Genomic DNA, 10,650 nt, shown 5'->3' on the forward strand with positions numbered 1-10,650 from the left:
TTCCCCAAGTTACCATTATTATTCATGTAGATTTCTCGTTGTCCGTCGACGTGAATATGCGTTCACAACAACCCCAGTTGTTTCCATGTTAAGGGCATCTTGGATGGCGTATATGAGATAGTTACCATTATTATTCATGGACGATTTCTCGTTGTCCGTCGACGTGAATATGCCTTCACAACAACCCCAGTTGTTTCCATGTTAAGGGCATCTTGGGTTAAGGGCATCTTGGATGGCGTATATGAGATAGTTAATATACATGGCAGCAATTTCATAGACTTCATTCCTTTGTCTGGATCTAATGGAGAGCCTTACAATTCTTCAATGCACTCCACCCCCATCTCTTTCTATATTATGTTTTACAGCTTCTTGAATGGATTGTAGTAATATATTCATAAAAGTAGTAATATATTTATTAAAATTTTAATTTTATAAATGTAATATATATTTATTGTATTTTAGAAATTTGTAAAAAATTATGTTTAGTTAAAATTAAAATATAAAAAAATATAAATAATATAATAAGTTGTATAATTGAATTTGGAATGTTTTAAATTGTTTTTGTTTGTTTAGTTAATAGTTTATTTTTATCAAATGTAAAGGAAGATATTAAGGGCTTAAGACTCATAGGTATTTGGCAACATGTAAGAGTGAAAGTCTATTTCTTTAGGAACCACCAAGTGGTTATTTCAAGTAACGTGGTTTCCTTGAATTGCAATGGTGAGTTATTTGTTGATAGTAGCCAGTGACGTCTAACCCCTTTACTAATTTGACAACTAAATTATAATAAGTTTTCCCACTGTATTTTAAAATAATAACAATAAATAACAAAATAAAACAACTAAATTATAATAAGTTTTCTCACTGTATTTTAAAATAATAATAAATAACAAAATAAAACAACAAAACAAAAATTGTATAATTAATTTTTTTTTAAATAAACTAATATTTTTATAGTATTAAATTTATTAGTTGATATATTAATCTAACGAGTTTATTTGAAGTGGTTGTGAAAGCTGATTATTATCTTTTTTTACCCAAATTTAATTTATATATTAGAAAGTAGCTTAGATCCATGTAATTCCTTGGATTTATCAAGTTTTGAGAGGGTAAAATCTATCACGTGGAAAATTTCTTTTTGGAGTGTAGAACTTGAAAGGTTAGCACCTCTAGGATTTGATCCCTCTCAGCACATGATAGATCATTCCAGTTGGAGGCAACAGTGCCACATTTTTAAATTATCATTATTATGTATACGTTTGAGATCAACTTTATAATTTAAAATTTACATAATATACAAATTAAAATAATAATACCTTAAAATTCATTAGGAGGAATTGAAATTTAATCTCATGAAAGAGCCAATCAGTCACAATATATATATATACATATATATATATATATATATATATATATATAGATAGATAGATAATAACACACACTCTGATATTGTAAATCTAATCTATGATATGTTTTTATTGGTTATAAATAGATAATTTTTGTTATGAATTTCTCTAAATATTATCATCAATAAGTTTAAATAGTTAAGATGTATTTTAACTAATTTAATTGTTTAAGATATAGTTATGTTATCATTTGTAATTTCTTAAATTGTATTTTTAAATAGTGTGATCTAATCAATAAATGAAATAGTCGATTTACAATGGATTATTTAAATAAAATAGTAACGTTTATGAAAAAGTAATTTCTTCTATTAGTTAAAATATCTTGTTTTTTAACTTCAATTATAATTATATTTTGCATATAATTACCTTCCATTTGAAAAATGTTAGCCATGAGATGATTGACCTTGACATGGGATTAAAATGCCCCGAGTTTTCCCTCTACAACATAGTGGTTGGTTATAGCAATGCCATCATTTGTATGTGTTGATTAGAAATTAATGCATTCTAGTTATTGTTGATCTTAAATTAGAGTAGTGACATTGTTTGTTTGCATTGACTTGAAATTAGGGAAATCTAGCTCGTGTTTATTACAGATAACAATAATTGTGATAAAGATAAAGTAGGTAAATGATGAGAATAAAAAAGAGTTGAGTAATAAATATATATCAAGTAACCAAAGTCAGTTAATGAAAACTAAATTTATTAGATTGTCTTTTTTTGCTAAAGCAAGAGTTGGGACCTTCTATTTCATTAATCAGTAAATAAAATACATAAAATAAAACATTCCTCGGTAAGTTGTGGACCAAGGAGAAAACACAACACTAACTATTAACGGGTCAGAGGCAAAAGCCCCGATCCCTACAACCAAACCTCAAAACTCTCAAAAGAAAAACACTGCAAAAACCAGCAATCAACAATCTAGAGTCGGACCCGAAGCGGAAAAAATTATTAGATTGTCATTTTGGAAGCCAGTCCTAATTTCAAATTAAAATCTCACATTTTTAAAATTTTCAAAAATATTTAATCTAAAATTTAAATGCAAAATATATTGAATCTATTTCTTAAAAAAGCACTAAAAATAATTGAAATTCAAAAAAAAAAAAAAAAATATCTACTTAAATTTAAATTTTGTTAATCATATTTCTTATTAACTAACTATTTATTTTTTTCTTAATTAAAAAAAAGACATATATCAACTCAACCCGCACATAACTTGTAAAATACAGGTACTAGAGGCACTAAAACACTAATTACATAACTAATATAATTAGGCCGATAGGCCTTCCTATGCATCAACTTTTTCGTCAACACTTTTATCCTGCTCCATTTGATCAGGTCAGACACTTTCAATAGTTGATTTGAAGTGTCACTGCTTTTTCCAGCATGACAAGATATTTTTACTGCTTTTTCCCATTCTTTTATGTTACTCTTGAAGATATTTTTACCGTTTTTCCGTTTGTTTGGTTTGCCATTTGTTGTTGCTGTTCTTCTTTCCTGGCTTTTGGCAAGCACTGTTCTTCTTCCTGACTTTTGGCAAGCACTAATTAGTATTAAATTATATACCTCATACACCCATTAAAACTACCTGCCGCCAACTCTTTAGACTTAATCCCCAAACCCCCAAAGCCGTGGTTTGAAGCTCTGTAAAGAGCTTTTCGAAATTTGACTTCCATTCTCTGATTGCTCTAATGTGTTCCGCTCGCTGGTGTGGTTTGTTCTGGGCGCAGTTTTGCATTTATGTTGAGCTCACTATATTCCGCCGAGACCCATCTGACTTAACAGAATTTTGTTGTTGTTCGAGGGGTTCTACACTGGCCCCTCAACCTATGTCAGCTTCCATCTTCTCCTACGATAGAAATCTCAGCTCGATCTGCAGGCCATTACCCGACAGGTGCTTATTTTCCTTCAAATTGTCATAAACACATGTGTTTTTGTTCTCTAGATAAGAGTTGTTAATTTTTTTTTTTTTTCTCTATTTCTTTCTACAAATGGTAACTGAATTCATGTTTTTGGACTGCAGGGGTATTGTTTCACCTAGACGCGGGTTCTGGCAGTCAAAAGGCTCAGGATTTCACCAAAAGTTTTGGTTGTTCGGCTCTCGGGTTGATTCCAACTCAATATATCGATTGTTACCAATAGTTTCTTCCTTAAACTGGTATGGATACCCATAATTCTAATTGGGTTCGCTCTTCGCTGGATACCCTGAAATTCTCTAATGGGTTCTGCTCGCTGTTGTGGTTTGTTCTGTGCGCAATTTGTTCTTGGCAATTCTTTTGACGATCTCGAAAGAAAGGAAGTAAATTTGAACCCTTTGGTACTACATGTTGGTCCGTTGCTTCCCTCTGGTTTTTTGAAAGGTGAACATTCCAAGGACATGAGAGTTGGAACGAGCATTTGGACAGAATGTGACTGTTCCGAGTGGCTAGATGCAAAGCCTAATTGACTAAAGCTCAGCTGGAGGAAATAGCGATGGTTTTGAAGGACAGCGGGCAGTTGTTCCTCTGGGCTCTTCGTCCAGACATAGTCTCTTCAACAGTCTCAGACAGCTTACCCCACGGTTTTCTGGATGAGATAAAAGGGCAGGGGCTCGTTGTTCCATGGTGCAATCAGCTGCAAGTGTTATCCCATCCGTCCGTTGCAGGATTCGTTACTCATTGCGGATGGAACTCAATGCTTGAAAGCATAGCTGGTGGAGTTCCCATGGTAGGGCTTCCATTTTGGGCGGATCAATTCACCAATAGCAAGCTCATGGTCGATGAATGGAAAATTGGATACAGATTGAGTGGTGGGAAAGGACTGATACTAAAGAAAGAGATATCCAGAACTATCAGAAAATTGTTCAGTGACGAAGGGACGGAGGTAAAGAAAAATGTTGAGGCTCTAAGAGACAATGCGAGGACTGCAGTGCGAAGAGGAGGATCTTCGGATATAAACATTGAGAGCTTCCTAGAAGGTTTGAAGGGGAACCGTATCGGTAAATAACTGCATGATGGTGAACCTTCTCACACATGTTTATCACTCGTATGACGCATGATGTTTGAGCTGAGTTTATAAATGTTTTAGTTGAATTTATACAAAATTATTCGTATAAATTGGAAGTTATTTAAATTCGGAAGGGAAAAAAAATGAAATTGAGCGCTGTTTGATCCTGTCTTTATAGCTAAAATGTGTGGTTTCAAAACAATAAAACGACTTTAATTTAATTTTGTGGTATTCTAATATGTGCTTCTTTCCCTTTCTATTTAAGTAGAGGATGATTTAATTGATTACGCTGAATTTTACCAGTGAATCATTATAACTATTTTCGTTTATCATAAGCGTAAAGTTTTATATAATTTTTGTTTTTTATTTTTTTTTAATAATGATGGCAGTTATTCACATCATTAAAATAAATAAATAAATGAATATTTATTTATTTTACAATTTTAGTTTTGTATTTACAAAATTTAATAGAAGTGTTTTAAGGCAGTGTATTTTGTTATGAGTTAGAAAGTTAAATAAATACGTTAAGAGAAAATGTTTTCCCAAAAACTCCGTGGGTCCCCTTAACAGTTGGATTTAGCAACCATTACTCCATTGAGGTTTAGCCAAAAAGGACATCAAAAAATATATGGAAATTGTTTAATTATGTAGCCATTGACAATTACTTGCATTGATGCTTGGTGGGAATTCTAACCAAACAATGTTCATATATAGAATTCTAAGACATATGGATCGCCATAGAACATAAGAGAACTAAACATAGCAGATACAAAAGTGAGTGACCAAGTGACATAATAGACTATTAGTCTAATATTATGACTTGAAAATGAGCATTGGAGTTGCCTTGGTTTCGAGTTGACGGTGCAAAGCCACTGAATAGAGAAAGTGAAGTCTTCGTTTGCGAAACTTCCTAGGCTCGGGAGTCCACCTGAAGATGTTTCCAATGATTTCAATATCAAAGAAATATGGTCTGCCACCAAATTCCCTTGTTCCCTGTTGAAGGATATTGTTCCTCACTTTAGGTGGAATAGATTCAAAATGGTAAGTGACAGAATTCTAGCCAAATAAAGACCGACATCAAGAAGTGGATGCTCTTGTCACACCACCACGACAACTACCTTGATGCAACCTCAGAGCCATGAAAGGACTTATAATAACCAAAGATGACCAAACTAGTGTATGACTAGAGATAATTGGTGTTACCCACAATGGAACATGTGGTTTATAATAATGGCGAGGTGAAAATATAGGTAGATAGGGATTGGAATTTGAGTGAATAGGCCATGTTAGAAAGGCGTCGTCAACCACTAAAAGGATGATTGGCCTTAGATATTGTTGTAGGTATTCTTCTTGTAGACACTAGTGTTGCTGGTGGGGAAGGTATATAGAGATGTGCAAAATATTGTTAAGAAGATTAGGCACGTGATTTTTTTAGAACCAAATGGAAAATGTGCCTCGGTACTAGACACCACATAGTTCATGCTTTTGAAATTTTACTCAGAGAAAAGAAAAGATGGATTTGGTATTGCATATGAATGAGATGTATTCTTCGTATATGCTTGGCCATCTATAGAGGTTTCTTGATTTTGGGTAATTAACTTACTCTAAAATGAAATAAGACATTCAATGTGTTCTTTGTAATATAGATATAAACAAAACATCTAAAGAAAAGTAATTGCATAATGATCCAGTCCAAGAAAACAAGGTTTTCCACAAACCAATTAACTCTTCTAGAAAAATTCAACAATTCCAATTTAATAATCATATCGGCCTCTCTTTGTACCTTTTGGAACAATTGATAGTTATAACTAATTCTTATAATCGTTGCTATCTCACGCTACATCTCCATCATCCTAATTGTGATCGTCAATGCACTCAATGGATATATCAAACGCTATTGCGAAACTGAAATAACAAATATAACAATTTAAAAATTAAAATTAAGAAACAATTAATTTTAATTTCTTTAGATTTTACTAAAGACAATTATTTCAGATTCTTCTACCTTAGTTATAATTTCTCTTCATTCATTCCGTCAACACATTGATAATATTCAACAACTACATCTTTTAAGTAATCCTTTATTATTTAATATACGCATGACAACGATGGATAGGCTTAATGCATGGTGCTGTGTGTTATTTGTGGTTGACTGCTATTGTTAAGATGATGGTACTGTGGCTTACGATGATAATTACACAAAAAAAATATTGGTGTGCCCTGATTTAAATTGTGAAGAAAATTATCAGTCCTTTAATTAAATGTTTCAGTATTTGTCCATTGTCCAAGACTGCACTTATAATTTGGCCTGGAATATTGCAGATTAGGCTATGGGAATGCTGCAGGCTTATCGTGTTTATAAACTTCATTTTTGGAAAGAATTTGTCGTTATATAGTTTTTGAAATCTTAGATATTATACAAAAATTCAGGAAGCTCATAGTAGTCTACAAGCCGTGTAAAGACATAAGGTTCAGAATAAGGGAATACTGGTGTATTTGGGAGGTTTACTGCTGTTGCTTCGCATGTAACGATTCTCCACCATTCTAAGTCATCCCACAAAAGTCTCGGCTTCGAATTCTCCCAGCTCTACTGGTGTGGAACAATTCCTCCTTCCTGTGCCGGAAAATCTTCTTTTTCGGTGGCCAGGTTTTTCATGAAAATTCAAAATGGCATTGGGATTTGAAAGTTTGTCCTTTAATGCCCTGTCATACACCTGAAAAATCTGCTAATTCCTAGGATCATCCCTTTTGTGGTCTAAATGACGGCCAGCTGCTGTCATCTTTAAGTTAAGATTCTGAACCCTTCTGGTGGTTTTCCCTGAGCTAGTACATGCATTTATTTCTGGTGGTGTACTTTCTTCGTCCTTTATATCCTCTCGATTATTCTATAATCCTACTTTGGTGTCAGAACAGCCCCTTTCCCACACTTATCCTCTCCAGGTATTTATTCTATCAGGGCTCACCCATATGATGCAAGCCAGAGGGCTTTTATGTTTTTGTACTCATCCGGTCTGGTAATTTGACTAAAATCCTGCTAAACCCAAGGTAAGATTTTTTGGAGGCGTATGGAGGGTGGCTCCGATGCTCCTGTCATGGAGGCTCTCATATGGGCCACCATGGAGGAAGAGCGGGCATGGGAGAATGCCTCGCTAGCCGGTGGATGGCAATCCACCCTGGATGATGTGGCTGTTAAACCGTCTCTCCAAGGTGTTGAAAGAACACGTCATTTATCCCGTAGAGGAGGCAGCGCGGAACAGAAGAAACAGGCCCCGCGCGATCGTTATAACAAGTCGCAAAACCCTGTCAAAATAATTGCTCCGCCCTCTGCAATCAAGCTTGATAGTGTTCATCTGACCGAAAGGATTGAAAGTTTACAAAACCTCGCCCTTATAGGTAGATGGCATTTCCCCGAAATGAATGATATGAGGAAATGGATTGCAATCCATTGGAAACCTGTGATAGGTTATACCCCTATTATATCAAACCTTATGAAAGAGTGGTACTGCTTTCACTTTCTTGCTGCTGCAGATGCTGATGCTATTCTTAAAGGTCCGTGGGTGTTTAGAAGAAGTTTCCTCGCTCTTTACAGGTGGTATATTGGGTATGATCCGCTGAAAAACACGCCCTCCAATAACCTCATCTGGGTTAAACTTCCTAACCTTCCTTTAGAGCTGTGGTCTAAGGAAACCCTTGAGGAGATAGGCAATTCTATCGGCAGATTTGTCTATGTAGACCCCTGGTGTTTGGGTGAAAAGGATAAGAGAATAGCGTGGATCCTCATAGAAAAATCCTATAGGGGGGGATATCCAGATCACATCGAGATTGCCTGGAGAGATCAGATAATCAAGCAACGACTGGACTTCTGGGGCATCCCGTTCAGATGCGCAGCCTGCCATAAAACCGGCCATCTGATTAAAAATTGTCCTCAGCATAAGGTTCTCAAAAACAGGTTTCTTCGACAAAAGGTGAGAAGACAGTTCTCATCGGCCAGTCTATCTTCCACAGAGGTGCTGGAAGATCAACATCCCAGATCATCAACTCCTCCGCGGGTTTTGTCACAGGACCCCCCTCTGTTTCCAGGATCCAGACCTGGCAACCCTGTTAATATCGTTGGTCATCCGATAAATAGTCCTACAGTTTTCCACTGCTCTCCCATTCCGGAACCAAGAGATGATAAAGCTATTCCTTCCCCTACTCCCAAACTGGTAAAGGATTTCTCCTCGGGATCAATTCCCATAACTATATCGTCTTCCTCCAAATAAAAGGAAAACCCCCATGTGTGTCTGTCACCCCTGTAAATTCCCCTTCTTCCTCCCCAATTAATCCATATGACAGTGATTTGGATTTTCTTCTCAGCAAAAAGTCTCTCGAACTGGAGCCATTAACTATCCACAAACCTAGGAACCAGGCCTCACCTCTCATAAGCCCAGACTTTGCTAAAAATATAGCTATAAGGAAAAAGACCCGAGGAGGCAACAGGCATTTTAGAGGAAGAACTACTGTTACGGATAGTGGGGTCAGGAACCTTTCTTTGATCGATGTACCTATTTATGGCATGCCAGATCCACAACCTCTTAGAGCAAGCGCCGCTGGTGAATCCTCCAAATGACTTTTATTATCTCTATGAATATCATAGGTCTTGGTGTTGACCCTAAATTTCTAATACTGAAAAATTTCTTCTACTCTTCCAGGGCGGGAATCATTCTAATCCAAGAAACAATGCACAGTTGTGAGGCCTCCATTTCTTACTTTAGGAAGATGTTCCCATCGTGGTATATGGTGGCCACAGAGGCAAGAGGACTATCACGGGGTTTAGCAACTCTATGGGATACTATGTGGATCAGAGCTAAATCATATAAGTGTTTTGCAGGGATCATCATCTCGACCTCCATTAGGGGCAAAGATATTCCTATAAACATTTTAAACATTTATGCGCCTTATAAAAACAGAGCTCCTTTCTGGGAAAAACTGTTCACATCAGACATGTTTGATATTGAACATTTGATAATAGCAGGTGACTTAAATGTAACACTGAGCTTGGATGAATGCTGGGGATGTTGTAAGAAAAAGGACTCGCTTGCAGATAGTATTAAGCTCGAGCTTCTAAATAAAAATTTGGTGGATATCGCTCCCTCGGAAAAGAAGCCGACATGGGTGAATGGTAGAACTGATAAGGCCTATATTGCAAAAAGGATTGACCGTTTCTTAGTGCATGTAAGTATTATTGATAAGATGGGCATGCCTCATTCGTCAGTGGAGAATGTTCTTGTATCCGACCACAGACCAATTCTGCTATCCTGGCCGGAGAAAGGTTTCAAAAAGGGGTATCCATTCAAATTCAATAGAACTCTACTACAGGACCCAGCCTTCAATGAACTTATCTCAAATGCATGGAAAGAGCTGTCAGCTAAAGCTATGCTCCCCCCGTTTCTTACATTCAGAGAAAAGATGGCCGCTATGAGAAAGCTGGTGAAAAAATGGCAAATTGAAAAAAAGGAAAAAGATAGGAAGGATCTTCTGACTGTTCAACAGGAACTGGATAGTATTTTGAAAGAGTCAGATGCTAACTCATGCTCTTTCAGCATGAAATGTAGCATACGAGAGCTTGAAAGGAAAAAATTTAAACTGTTGAAGCAAGATGAAACCTTTTGGAGGCTTAAAAGCAGGGATTTATGTCTTCAAGAAGGGGACAAGAACACGAAATTTTTTCATAATTATGCAAGTGCCAGATGTGACAAAAATTCCATATGGAAGATAAGGAATGGAAATGGTGGCTCATCTATAACTCAACATGACATCACAAAGGAGGCTGTAATTTATTTCAAGAATCAATTCAGCAGAAGAAAAGATGTTGCTTTTCGGGACATTTTATGGGGTATTGAACTGGCTCCTCAGATGTTTGACGAAGAGAAAAATGAGGCCCTATTTCAGCCAATCACAGAAGATGAGCTTCTTGGAATTTTGAAGTCCTTCAAGAAAGATAAGTGCCTTGGGCCGGATGGTTGGACAATTGAATTTTTCACCCACTTTTTCAACCTCATTAAGCATGATTTACTGAGGATGGTGGAAGCGTCTAGGATGACTGGCAATATTCACCATATTACTACTTCCACTTTGATTGCTCTAATTCCAAAAAAGGGGGAGCCAGAATCTTTTTATGATTACAGACCGATATCTCTATGCAATATCTCCTTCAAAATCATCACCAAGGTTATTGCTGAAAGAATTAAAGGAACTCTCGCCTCCTTTTTATCTAAGGATC

The 10,650-nt window shown here is 36.0% G+C and overlaps 1 pseudogene; it reads left to right on the forward strand.

Moving 5' to 3' along the window:
- The first annotated feature begins 3,875 nt into the window (after window positions 1–3,875).
- LOC149243098 (UDP-glycosyltransferase 86A1 pseudogene) lies at window positions 3,876–4,388 on the forward strand (annotated as a pseudogene).
- Window positions 4,389–10,650: the final 6,262 nt, after the last annotated feature.

The sequence above is a fragment of the Pinus tabuliformis genome, chromosome 8, assembly GCF_031772625.1.
Source record: "Pinus tabuliformis cultivar Carrire ecotype Pingquan chromosome 8, CPIR1, whole genome shotgun sequence".
Classification (NCBI taxonomy): Eukaryota; Viridiplantae; Streptophyta; class Pinopsida; order Pinales; family Pinaceae; genus Pinus; species Pinus tabuliformis.